The following is a 14,885-nucleotide window of genomic DNA, read 5'->3' as shown; positions in this document are numbered from 1 at the left end:
CAAATATGTGCTCATGTTACATAAACAAGCATTGTCATCAAAATATAATGATAATAATCAAATGATTCATATTAACATAAGCCAATATTCTGGTATCGCGTGCAATTGCACCTAGGTATGCATGTATAATTTCGCAAACACAATAAATGTTAATAATTGTTCGCATGGAAAACTGCATAAAGAAAATAACTGAAAAAATATATATAGAAAATTGCATATTAACATTATTTAAATCCGAATAGAATACAATCGGCAACTTTGGTTGTATCTACAAATGCATGATTGTACCACAGTAAATCACGGAGACGCAATTCCCAGAATACATCATGAAAATACTATGTTCTGAAGGAATAATAACCACATATTATACAATGAATGGGCGTTACGAACTCCGTATGAGCATTGTGTTTTCCGCTCAGGAGTAAACGCAGCAGCATTGTGATTTCTGCTCAGGAGTAAACACAACAGAAGCACATAGGGCATTTTACCTGTGCAAATCTCAGGAGCAATATCTATTGCTTATCCCATCTCAGACTATTTACCAACTCCTCCCTGCATCTATGTAGGGGAGTTGGCAGACGCACGGCAGGAGGAACCTGTATTGAAACAGGGGTATGATAGACTCCACTAGACACGTTGATATTTACCAGGGTGAAGCGCACTATGGAGGAAGAGGATGAACGAAGGACAGCAGCCCAGATTCTATTTACTAGAAAGCCTAAAATTAAAACTGGAACCGTATCAGGGACAACTCAGACCCAAACCATGGATGACAAATTGGCCAAACTTGAAAAGCTGAAAAAAATAGAAATGTTGAAGTGGTGGGAAGCCATTTCCTTACAAAATTATATAGATCAAGAAATGATACCCAGGGGCTTAAGGATTTTCATCACACCGACATATGACACACTCAATCAAGCCATGCTTACAGAATGGTCAGAAAACTCTGCACTAAGTTCCAAAAGGATGTTGGAGATTTTGGTTAAATATGCATGGATAGATAGATATCTTATCTTGAAGCAAATACAAGAGATAATGGAAGAAGTTAAAAAGGTGACAGAATGTGAGATGGTGGAAAGGGCATTAAGTGCCATGAAAGATCGCCTCAAGAAATATGAAGAGGACATTAAAGCCCGTAAAGAAAGAAAAATGAACAGAGATTATAACGACTATGAGAGTGGGAGAATTCTCACTTTTAGTCGCAAATATGACCATATTTACGAAACCAAGGAAACGCCAACTACAACATTTGAAAACATAGAATCTGATCGGGCAGCCACGGCAAGTGAAACGGAATCAGACATTTCAGCCGAAGGAGTGTCCAGTCTAGATCCCATGACCCGCCCAGTGAATTTTTTAGAAGAATATTGCCATCTGCGCCGGAGCAGGCAGACAACGAAGGAAACTCCGTCGCCGAACACACAAGGGCAAAGAGGACGGGGAGGGGGACGGGGCAGGGGACGGGGAAACTTAGAAATAGAAGTAAAAGACTCCAGCAACGATGGGAGAAGATCCAGAGCAAGGGGCGGCATGGGAAACTACAGAACCCGCTCCAGAAGAATGCGCTGATGGATTCTGTAATAGTAAATAAGACTGTTAATCTGTCCAAAAGAGTGATGACATATCGAAAAAAGGACTTTATGTTTGGGTCTCTCCTTTTGTCCATCAAAATCTTTTAATTATACTGATGCCAGAATAGATTTATTTAAATTTTTTAGAAAGTTAAAACTAAAAAAGTGGCATACTTTATAAAGATTTGGGGACAACAGAAGAACTAGATTCCCTGTTCCCAGACAATGTGACAATGTCTCCATTGGTGACATTGATACCCTTATTAATATGGTACAGTTAGAACAAGTACGCCTTGTGGAGAGTAGGGAAGGTCGGAGTGATTCATCAGACCCCTATGTTGACAACAGTAGGAAGAGCAGCAGTACTCAAGTGTTGGACAACTTAGAACAGACCACTGATAAAAGCGCACTCTAAGGGTTCAAACCAAAATCTACATTTCTTCCCACTCTTCCACATGACAGTATTGACACTTTTCTTGAGAGTGTCACTTAAGCCTTATGCAATTTCAGACACAAAAAGAAGAACTTCAAAACCACGCACAATAATCTATCCTACGATCAGAGACAGGCTTTTAAGCCTCTCACAGAGGATAAGGATATTGTCATTCGCCCTGCGGACCAAGGAGGCAATGTTGTCATACTAGATATGGACAAATACATTGCCGAAGCCTTGAAACAACTAGGTGATCCCAAAAACTACATTCGCGTTACCACAGAAGTGTATAACAACAGTGTTATTGGCCTCTGGGACAAGCTCACTACGTGGAAAGGCAAAGGCATTCTAAAATGGGAGCTGTACAGGTATCTTAAGAATGACCATCTGATACTTCCTGTACTCTACCTTTTGCCCAAATCACACAAGGATCCCATTGACCCACCAGGACGTCCTATAGTGTCATCTAGAGGGAGTGTGTCAGAGCATGTATCCAAATATGTGGACCACTTCCTTAGGGAATACGTCATGAGTTTACACAGTTACATCAGGGACACCAAAGATTTTCTCAAAAAGATTCAAGACATCGAGAGGAGTGAGGATTCCCTCCTCATTACACTTGATGTACAATCACTGTACACCATCATTGATCATCAACAAGGATTGGATGCGTGTGGTCATTTTCTTAACAACAGGCCGCTCAGAGAACACAGTAAGATGATATTGGAGATGATCGAATATTGTCTCTACAATAATATTTTTTCGTTCAATGGTGTCTTACATAAACAAGTAATTGGTACCGCGATGGGTTCATGCTTCGCTCCCAGTTTTGCCAATCTGTCATTGGGACGCTGGGAGGAAGAGGTATTTGCGAACCTTGAGCATGTGCACCATCTAGAACATGTGACCACGTGGATGCGATACATTGACGATCTGTTTATTGTTTGGAGGGGCAGTGAGCAGGAGGCATATAAATTCATTGAAGATTTGAATGTTAATAACAACAACATTGTCCTCACAGGTCACATCAGTAGAGAGCAAGCAGAATATCTAGATGTCAGGATAGACATTGAAAACAACAAAGTGCGGACCACTCTTTTCAGAAACACCACTGCAGGCAATAGTATCCTTCATGCCCTTAGCAGTCATCCAGAGACTCTGAAATGGAGTATCCCGTTTGGAGAACTGCTGAGGGCAAAGAGGAACTGCAATACTGAAGCTGCTTACCTACGAGAAAGTAAGGAGATGTTGGACCGTTTTAAGATCAGAGGTTATCCAAATTGGGTATTACTTAGAGCCAAAGAAAGAGCAAATGGGATGTCTAGATCTCTCACCTTAACCGACAAACCTGTGGAGTCCACAGCAGAGGATGAGAGTAACACCCATATCATTATAACATACAATGCGGACTCCGGTAATATTAAAAAAATCCTTGCAAAGAACTGGGACATTCTTAAATGTGACAACACCATTGGTACTACTATCCCCAATCAACCCACTATCACGTATAGGAAAGGGAGGAACATCAGAGACATGTTGGTACACAGTGACGTGACCACATATCCCACAAGACATGAACATGGCTTTAAGGGATTTTTTCCCTGTGGCCATTGTAAGGCTTGAGGGAACAGTACTTTCCTTAAGAAGACCACCTATAATGGGGTTAACAAAGAAATTAATAAATTCCTTACATGCAGTACCACTTTTGTCATTTATGTGATCGAGTGCCCATGTAAACTTTGGTACATAGGTAGTACCACTCTCCAGGCAAAAAAACGGGTACTGAAACATAGCAGAGCTATCACACATGTGGACGAAAAATATCCGGTGGCACGCCACTTTAGAGGTCAACACTACTCTGACCCTACCTTACTCATATTTTTCATTTTGGAACAAATTTTGAATAATCCTAGGGGTGGGAACAGGGTGTTGAGATTAAGGTAAAGAGAATCCAAATATATTGTGGATTTCCAGACTAAGGATCCGGGGGGCCTCAATCATGATGAGGAATTGGCACGATAATTGTTGTATTTCACCGCGTTTTGCGGATCCTTCGCCCCTGACTCGCGGCGGCCATCTTGGGTGAGTGGGTCACAGCGCGCCAGCAAGTCCTCTCTCCACTTTGGTTGGAGACTACTTAGGCAGGCCTGATTGGGCAGCGCGCACTAATCCAGCGCGAGCGCTATTCATGCAGCGCTTGTTTTGTGGCAGCGTTTGTATTTTAACCACTCGTTTTTTTGTATTTTATTAGAAAAATCTTTTAGTATTATTCTTTGGTCCTACCTGCCTGGCCACGCATACCCCCATCTCTGCCATCACACCTGCACGATAATTGTTGTATTTCACCGCGTTTTGCGGATCCTTCGCCCCTGACTCGCGGCGGCCATCTTGGGTGAGTGGGTCACAGCGCGCCAGCAAGTCCTCTCTCCACTTTGGTTGGAGACTACTTAGGCAGCCATGCTTACGCGCAGCGGTCACGCGCAGCGGGGACGCCGGACTGACGCCGGAGTTACGCCAGAGTTCAGCCCGTCTGTGCCCGTCCGGGCCCGGACGGGCCCAGGGCTGGTTGCTATGCCCGCCCTAGTGGAACCGGGCCACACTCGATTTGGGTATAGGAGGGAAGAACTTATGTACTGGCGGTTCACGAATCCCGTACCTTGTAGATATGTCTATGAGGGCGACCTACCGTTCCTGCCTTGTGGGACATGTAGTGGGGGTCGGTGTATGACCGCAGATAATTCTGTGCTTGCTATAGCGTTGCTGAATTGCCGGTCTGTACCTAGTCATGCCACAGAAATTAATTCCCTCATATTGGATCATAAGCTGGACGTGCTATTTTTAACCGAGACCTGGATCTCTTCCTGCTCGGGCCCTGACATAGTCACAGCTCTCCCTTTTGGTTTCCTAATGGCACATTTGGATAGGCCTGTGGGGAGGGGAGGAGGGATTGCCATCCTTTATAGGGATTCATTAGTTTGTAAGGTGCAGGACGGAGGGATGAGTCACTGCGAGAGTTGTCAGTTCTCTCTTCGACTTTCACCCACGGCGTCTCTGACAGGTTTTTTGATTTATCGTCCCCCTGGGCCCATGGGAAATTTTCTTAATTCCTTCTTGGAATCAGCTGCGCTTCTTGCCTCTTCTACTGGTAATTTTATCGCCTTGGGCGATTTTAACATCCACTTTGATGATCCTTATAACTCCTTGGGAGTAGATCTACAAAGTGATCTTCAAGCCTTGGGGATCAACTTGGCTAATTCCGGTGCCACACACAGGAAGGGCCATTTGTTGGATCCGATATTTTCGAACTCGGCCTGCCTTAAAGCTTTTCCAGCGCTGGCCTTGCCTTGGACTGACCATTTTATGGTGCCTGCCCAGTGGCAGTTTGATATTCCAGTTACATCGGCTCCCAGGGTATACACGGTGGAAAGAGCCTGGTCGAGACTCTCAGTTGATACCTGGGCGGTCCATCTGGAGGCGTCCCGGCCTCCCCTTGGGTCCAATCCGTTAGTCGCCGATGAGAGGCTAAACATTTGGCTGACCAACTCGCTTGATGCTCTCCTCCCCAAGAAGAAACAACTCTCTATGGGTAAGAGAGTCGGATCGGCGCCCTGGTACACATCAGAGTTGAGAACTTTGAGAAGGGGCTGCAAGAGATTGGAACGATCTTGGAGGAAAGATTGGAGTGAAGCAACCCGGAGAGAATACCGGACGGCTCTTAGCACTTACAAATCTGCTATTTGGGTAGCTAAATCTGTATTCTTTGAGGAGAGAATAGGCTCGGCAGCCAACTCCTCAAAAGAGTCGTTTAGGGTCATCAAAGAACTTTTAAAAGCTCCCGAACCTCAAGTCTTCCACGCTGACCCTCTTGGGAAATGCTCCGAACTTGCCTCCTTCTTTAAAACCAATATAGATAACATCCTGTCATCACTCCCTCGGTTAGACGAGGAGATTTCCTCTGATGGTAAGTTTGAGTCTCTGTCCAGGGTGCGGACAGCGGAGCTGGCCTCTTTCGGGCCTGTCACTGTGGAAGAAGTTCTCACAGTTTTGACGACCATGAAAAGTGGCTCGCCTAAAGATCCTGCACCAATGAAATATCTTAAGCAGGTAGCTTCTATCATCGGTGGTCCAGTGACGGATCTGATAAATTTATCTTTTGCCCATGGAGTGGTGCCCCCGAGTTGGAAGGGAGCGGTTGTCAAGGCTCTCTTGAAGAAGCCTAACTTGGACCCCGCCGACCTTGCCAGCTTTAGGCCTATCTCTCTGCTCCCCGGCTTTAGCAAGGTAGCGGAGAAATTGGTGAATCGGCGCCTCTCGGGCTTCCTGGAGTCCAATTCCCTTCTGGGTGACTCTCAAACGGGTTTTCGCCCCGGTCAGGGGACCGATACTGCCCTGCTGGCAGTCGTGGAGAATGCCAGGAGCATTTTGGACACAGGGGGATCAGTGGCAGTGATCCTCCTCGACCTCAGTGCGGCATTTGACACTGTGGACCATCAAGTGCTTCTCCAACGACTGTCGGGGGTGGGGGTCTCCGGGCTGGCCCTGAAGTGGCTCTCTTCCTTTTTGGCTGGCCGAACGTTTGAGGTGTGGGAAGGCCATACGAAATCTTCATCGGTTCCTCTCCAGTGTGGTGTGCCACAGGGCTCATCGCTGAGCCCTACTTTATTTAACATTTATATGGCCCCCCTGGAGAATGAGATACTGCCCCTGGGTATCAAGATTATCAGCTATGCTGATGATACCCAGCTGGTGGTAGGCCTCCCCCAGTCATCTTACCATCCCGATCAGCTGCATACGTGTCTGGATAAGATCTTCACGTGGATGTGTAGCTCAGCACTCAAGCTCAACGGCTCCAAAACGGAATTGATGATATTGGGGAATTCCCCTCCTACCTTGTCTCCGAGCAGCTGGCCTAGTTGCCTGGGAGCGGCTCCCACCCCCAAACAGGAGATCAAGAGTTTGGGGGTGTGGTTGGAGCAGGACCTTACCTTTAAGACTCACGCTAAAAAGACCGCAGGCGTGTGTTTTGGTCTGCTCCGTTCAGCCCGGAAGATTTTACCTCTTCTCCCAGTGGTCTCTAGGAGGTTACTTATTCAGGGGCTTATCATCTCCCGGCTGGACTTTAGTAATGTGCTGTTTCTGGGGGCCCCAGAGTCCACCTTAAATAAATTACAGCAAGTGCAGAATGCGGCCGCCAGGCTCCTGATGGATCTCCCCAGGCGTCAGTCTGCTCGACCTGCGCTGAAGGCGCTGCACTGGCTTCCCGTTAGGGAGAGGGTGAAATTTAAGGCACTCTGCATGGCCCATAAAATCTTGCAGGGGAAAGGCCCTCCTATCCTACGGGATATGGTGCAACCTTATAAGGCCTCTCGTTCCCTTCGTTCGGACCATCAACATCTACTGCAGGTCATAAGAGTAAGGAAGGTAAGAACTGGGGGCAGAAGATTCTCCATCAATGTGGCCATTCTGTGGAACTCCCTTCCACTGTACTTACGCCTGGAATCAAGTTTCTTACGCTTCCGTAAGCTGTTAAAAACTCACCTGTTTCCTGCCTAATTTCCGGTGCCTCATGTTATGGCGTCTCTTTCTGGATGAGCGCGGGGATGCCCAAGGGTAACCAGGCGCGTTATAAAACTCATTAATAATAATAATAATAATAATAATAATAATAATAATAATACACCTTAGGGAGTAATATGTCTGTACCATGTTATTTCATTCTCTGTTCCTGATGCTAGCTTTCTATCTCCTTTTCCGTCCATTTTCCAGTACTGTGCACTAGAGTAAGATTTGTTTTTAAATGAATTTGTTAATAGTTTTTTTATATTTTTTTCTCATTTATGTTACAGGAGGATAGGAAGCGGCCCAGACACCAGCACTCACTTCTCACGGGCAACCTACTCTTTTCCCCTCACTATCACTTTTATTGCTGAATGACGGGTACTGTGAGACTGGGCATATGAGATCGTTGGACTATAGTTTTCTTATTGGATACGGTCAGTTACTGCAATTACTATTTTAAACAGGCATTTGTTTATGCATAAATATTGGACTTGTGACAATATGTTCTTTATGGTACCGCAACGTATTTACAGGTAATTGGTGATATTCATCTATCATAACCTGGACACACAGGGTCGCATAACCTATGGGCACTTGCCCATTCATTGTATTATATGTGGTTATTATTCCTTCAGAACATCGTATTTTCATGATGTTTTCTGGGAATTGCGTCTCCGTGATTTACTGTGGTACAATCATGCATTTGTAGATACAACCAAAGTTGCCGATTGTATTCTATTCGGATTTGAATAATGCTAATATGCAATTTTCTATATATATATATATATATATATATATATTTCAATTATTTTCTTTATGCAGTTTTCCATGCGAATAATTATTTACATTTTTTGTGTTTGCGAAATTATACATGCATAACTAGGTGCAATTGCACGAGATACCAGAATATCGGCTTATGTTAATATGAATCATTTGATTATTATCGTTATATTTTGATGACCATACTTGTTTATGTAACATGAGCACATATTTGGTCAGGGCAACTATGGACAATTTAATGCATGATACAGGAAATTGAAATTACATTAAGCAGCATTGCCTTTGTTGACCGTTTCAAGATGTCTGCCAAGGTTGCAATATGCCCATTGATGGTGTCCTTCTTCTATGACCACAGTCTAATACTTTATCAAGACACCAGTGTATGCACAATTATTCACGTGATCAAGGCTTTGCAGCTGAAACGCGTTGTGAATAAACACCCTTGGAATCATTTGGTCTTGTGGAGTCTATTGCAACTGAGAGCGCACGATATTGACTTTGTTTGGTTGAGGATATATAGATATATATCTATATATATATATATATCTATATCTATATCTATATATATATATATATATGTAGCTCCGCTCGAAAATTCCCTGAATTTGGATGAACGAACACAGACTCCTGTTGTCTTGTGCTAGTAATTTATTCTCAACAATCCACCATGATACACACACATATATATATATATATATATATATATAGATAGATATAGATATATGCAGCCTAAAGAAATAAAAGCTAAAAAATGCCCAAATTACATTGAGTTTTTCATTTAAAATGAACCATACACATTCAACATTTTGGCAATTTAGAAAATGCAAACTTTAAAGTGAAAAACACAGCCTTTATTCGTAAGGAAAAAGGCAAGGGAATGAAAGGCATTGCTAGTCAATGAACTGCATTGAGAACCATAACAGAGAAAACTGGCACCATGCCTTTAAGACATACAAAATCCCACCATGCCCCACAGGTTTGGGTCAGGTATTGTTTTACAGTGACAAGAACATTTAAAGGATAAACTATATCACAGCTGCTGCATTAAGAATTCGTCTGGGGAGGAGGGATGGTTGCTTATGACTTTGATGAGTATTCCCCTAGAAGAGAACTAGGATTACAGGTAAGTAACATATCCTTATTTTTCAGGGGATACTCATCAATAGTCACAAGCACTGAATAGAATAGCTAGCCCATCGCATATCCCTGCGGACGAATACAAGACAGTTACTAGCAGCTAAGTAGAAAATTAACCAAAGAGATTTCTTAACGAAGCCTGCCCTAATTGAGCATCTGCCTTAATGTCTGAGTCCAGACAATAATGGTGAGCAAAGGTGCACCATGTTACAGCCTTGCAAATCTCTGTGATAGGTAAATTTCTGAGTACAGCAGCAGTGGCTGCATTACCCCTTGTAGAATGAGCTCTAGGTCTACAAGAAAGGCACTAACTGGTGGGCAAGTAGTATACAAGACACTATTCACCTAGAGATAGATTGCTTGGAAGAAGCTAAACCAGTGCGCATTGGACCATAGTTAATAACCAGATGGTCAGATTGTCTGATATCCTTTGTTTTGTCTAAGTAGAACTTAGGGGCTCTCTTAAGATCTAACAAGTGTAACCCCCTTTGTGGTGGTGAGGAAGGATTGGAAAAAATGTTGGAAGAAAAATGGTCTGTTTAATATGGAAATCAGAGTTGACCTTTGGCAGAAAACTAGGATGTGTTCTCATGACAACCCTGTTTGCAAGAAAAACCAAATAAGGTTCTTTAGCGTAAAGAGCCTGGATTTCGCTGACCCTGCATGATAAAGTAATAGCAACTAGGAAAGAGGTCTTCCAAGTAAGGTGGTGTGGTAAGGAAGCTTTGGGTATGGTTTCGAAAGGGGGGCCATTAGCTTCGAGAAAACCACATTGAGCTCCTATGAGGGAGAAGGTAGCCTTACAGGGGGCACACCTTTTTTAAACCTTCTAGGAAGTCTTTGACTAAAAGCATTTGAAAAAAGGAAACCTATCTGGGAGACTTTCTGTATGTCACACCACTGGTACGGCTTATGAAATCTTTCGGCTTACTGCTGTTTCATATGTTGATGACACTCGAATAGTGGTATAGATTTCCAGTAACCCAGATGAGACAGCATTAAGATTTAATATCTGTAAGGGTCAGACTGATAACTGGATGAAGGCAAAGCTTAACTCCAGGAGAACGGAGGTCCTTCTGTTATAAAGTGGCATCTCTTTTTGGTCACAAAGTTGGTGGCTGCAGAAAATGGGTCCATTACCCCGGCCTGTGAGAAGAATCAGGAATTTGGGTATTGTTTTTGACAATAAATACAATCTTGAAGATCAGGTTAATGCACTTGTTTCTTCTGTTTTCTCCATTCTGAGAATAATTAGGAAGATTTGCCCTTTTATTCCATCGATCGTCAGAAAACGGTTGTGACCACATTGGCCTTATCCAAATTGTATTATAGCAATGCCCTTTTTCTGAATATTCATAAAAGACTCCTTCATAAACTTAAGGTGCTACAAAATGCATTATCACGGCTTCTCTTCGGAACTCATAAATATCAATCTCAAGCTATGGTTAAGTGGCACTGGCTTCAGGTGGAAAAGAAAACTGAATTTAAAGCATTATGTTTAGCTTTTAAGGCATCACATAATGTAGGTCCAGATTATTTACAGAACAGATTTACTTGGTATACTCCGTCAAGGAAAATTAGATCATCTGCAGCCAAGTTTTTGGTGGTGCCATGGAGTAAACGAGCCTCACGGAGAAGTAGAAGTTTAATTTTGGGAACAGCAAAACTGTGGAACTCTCTCCCCATGACTCTGAAGAACAGTTCAGATCTCCTGTCTGTCAGAAAATCACTTAAAACCTGGCTTGTCTGTAACTAGGTTCAGCAACCCCTCCTAAAGACAGCTGCAGCGCCAAGATGCCTCAGAGCATTTGAGCGCTCTACAAAACTAAAAATCAAATCATTTATAATTTCAGTTTTTGTTTATCATGTCCCTTACAAATCTGATCAGTAACAAAAGGTGCATTTAGCCCCTTTTATAGACACTTTATAGTCAGAGTTTATAGTAGGGGATGTTTAGATCTGGGTCTCCAAAGGTGTTCAGCTCATCTTGTTATTTTCTTTAGTTCTTTTAGTGTATCATCGAACAATGGGCATGTTTGAAAGAGGATTTAATATGTTTTTTCAGGGACAATTGTATTTAATAGTGATATTAAAGTCCTAAAGACTATATATAGAGGGAGGCACGCTGGTGTGCCCACTAGATGGCCTCCAGTAGGTAACTCTCTGGCCGTCTCAGATGATATCTGACGATTCTTCGTAGATCCCTCCAACTCTGATACACTTTGACAGGCAGGCACAGCATCGAAATGGTGGGGGAGTGGCTGGCTGAGCTTTTTTAAGACCGCTCATCTAACTTCTCAGCTGCTTTCCCTGAACTGCCACTGCTCCTCACAGGGCACCGAAGCGGCTGCCATTTTCAGCTGACTCTCTCCTTAAGTGTGAATTTGATGCGCAATGAATACATATGATGCCACACTCCTCTTTTTGAAGGGACTGGATTCGTGCCAATTTTAATGAGATCCTACTTGCAAAGTCCTCTTATTCAGGGCTCTAAAGCTGCCTTAATTAACTATTCTATGACTAGGGGTCCAGTACTTCAATCAACGCCCCTCTGCTTCTCTTATATATGACTGTTCATAACTATTCCTGTTTGTCGTGGCAAGTTCTTGTTTTACTCTTAAGTTTCAGGTCCGATTAAAGACTTTCTTTTAGAGAGGACTGGACTCTTATTATTTCAGTTGAGATCTTACTTGTGAAGTCCTCTTATGGGAGCTAATCCAGGGTTCTGAGGCTGCCTCAATGAACAATTCTTTGAGCAAGGGCCTAGTACTTCATTCAAAGCCACTCTGCTGCTCTCATATATGACTGTTCATGGACATTTCTGTTTGTCGTGGTAAGTTCCTGTTTTCTTAATTGGTTTAAGGTCTGTTGATACTCTTTCCTATCAAGTGTACATCCATGTAGAACTTATTACTCAATCTCTTGAGCAACAAATTCTATTGTCTTGACATAAGGGATACTCAGGTCTCATCTGCATCCAAATCCTTCTCCTCACCCATCCCTCTTGTCAATCCTGGTAATGAGTCTCCTAGCAATGTTTATATAAGGGCAAAACAATACCCAGTTTGTCCAACAAAATCTCTGCTCCCTCTGATGCTGGAGGATATTTAATGATGAAATTAAAAATGTGAAACCTTCTGTGGTGGAAACGATTGCCGCTATTCAACGCATTGAAGAAAATTTGTCCAACTTGGACTCTTGAGTTTCAGAAGTTGAGCAGAGAATTAGCGATGCTCGGGGCATTGTGGCTAGGATAGACTCGTTGTCTAAGGAAGTTCATCTATTTAAAAAACAAACTGAAGATTTAGAAAACTGCAACAGACAAAATAGCACGAGAATCTACGGCATTTTTGAAGGCACAGAATATTCCAAAATTATAGTGTTTCTAAAGCTTAACATCCCCCAAATAGTTGGGTTACATGACGTCTCAGATCTTAATATATAATAGGCCCACCAAGTCGGTTCTCTATCCTCGTCCCAACTGGCTCCTAATCGTCCAAGAGGTATCATTGCCTTTTTTCATGCAATACTAGGATCTTATGAAGGTCCTTTTGGTAGCATAGCAACAAAATCAAATACTATGGTCAGGGCATAAGGTGTTCTTTACTCAGGACGTCGCTCGATCAACAGCCAATTGTCAATAGGAATTTTTGGATCTTCGTTCCATGAATGCCACATTTTGCCATATTCACCCTTGCTTCATCAAGGCTACTTACAAGAATAAAACTTCCACTTTTGAAAACCAAGAGGATTTGAAAGAATTCACCAATTCCCACAAAGGGGAGGAAATGGATCTTGGAAAGACTGAATTGCTCAGCTACCAATGTCCACATGACTGATATATATTGTTTTCCTTATTCCTCATTTATTGTTGGTAATTTTTTCTTTTATTTCTTCATAGGTACATGGTTTATCCCAAACACTTGCAATAATGTGTTCCATGTTCCTCGTGTTTCTTTTCTCTCATCTCTACATGTGTATATTGTCTCATCTATTGTTGATGTGTATCCCTTGTATTATGTTTCTCCGTTGTGTTAATATATGCTACAATTTTATAATCTTCACATTTATCTTCTTTATTCTCGCTTTTCTCTCTCTATTTTATCTTTGTGGCTGGGAGGCTGCCTGTGGTAGGCCTCTTCTTCCTTATTTGCGCTCCACCTCTTTCTACTCATATTGTTTTCACTTTTTTCTTGAATATGCTCTATGATTAAAGTCTTTCGATTTTCTGCCATTTCTTTTGTCTTCTTTTTTTCTTTCTTCTTCTCTCCTATCTCTTTTCCTTTTCTTCGTCTTTCTTATCTCTTCTCTTTGTTCCTGTTATGTTATATTTTGACTCTAAGTAGACACCCTCATTTTTTAGTAGCATGTTTCTTGCAAGTTTTATATATTTTTACATTGACTTCATCCAGTCTAATAGTTTACTTAACTGTAGTATGTCCCCATTCCTAGAAGGAGAATATTTTCTAGTAATACGACTGGCAACGTAATTCATTTAGGAGACGCAATGTCATTTTCATCTGTGTTGAATTGTTGACATTTATACTCAATGTTCTATATTCTGCCTATTTGTGATGGACTTTGGACACTAATTTCTATTGATCAATAATCTACCTATACATTTGTGTGCAGAGCCATTTTGTATTGATTTGTTTTGGGGATCTTTTCATTATTGGGAACGTAGGAGGGTCACGTCCCTGGCTCATTGCACCACATCTTTATTTAAACTGCCATTATACTAGACTGACTGGTGCAGGCTCATAGTGCTCTGACCTTTCTTTGTAATTTTGTGACATACTTTACTTAAACAGACCTCCATGTTGTTAAAAAATATTAACTCTTGAACACAAATATGTTTTTTTAACCATAAAGACACTCTAGCCCGATTAACCAAAGCTAAATTAAACAATAATAAACAGTCTGTTGTACATGTAAGTGGATCTTTATTAAAAATCAATGCTGAATTTATTGGCGTGCCCAACAAATCAGGTAGAGTGTTACCTAATTGCTAAAAAAATAATTAAACAAAAATCTAAAGTAAATATCATCTCCAACAATCGTGGTATTTTTAGACTGCTCCATGTAATCTAATAAACAATTATATATCCCAAAATGTGGCCCTTTGCAAGATGCAATGGAAGACGTTTTTGATTCTATCCTAAAAATCCAGTCCTCTCAGTTGATCTTTGCTCTTTAAAAGCGGCATATCGATAGCCGAAATTCAAACAGCTATTACCAAATTACCTAAAGATAAAGCCCCTGGCCAGATGGTTTTTCAGTTGAATTTTATTCTCAATTTTCTCAGATATGAATATCAAAACTGCTGTTACTAATTCAACATTTTGTTTTGTTAAACAAAGCACAAGGTACTTTTGTCGAGGCTTAACTTTGTTCAATCCCGAAGA

At 41.9% G+C, this 14,885-nt stretch overlaps 1 protein-coding gene across 4 annotated transcripts in view; it reads right to left on the bottom strand.

Annotated features, from left to right (window-relative positions):
- CEP112 (centrosomal protein 112) overlaps positions 1–14,885 on the bottom strand; it is a 2,536,355-nt gene that overhangs the window by 131,852 nt on the left and 2,389,618 nt on the right. The gene's annotated exons all lie outside the window — the stretch shown is intronic.

This window comes from Triturus cristatus, chromosome 7, assembly GCF_964204655.1.
Source record: "Triturus cristatus chromosome 7, aTriCri1.1, whole genome shotgun sequence".
NCBI lineage: Eukaryota > Metazoa > Chordata > Amphibia > Caudata > Salamandridae > Triturus > Triturus cristatus.
Note: the sequence above shows the minus strand (reverse complement) of the source record. Positions and strands in the feature narration are given on the sequence as shown.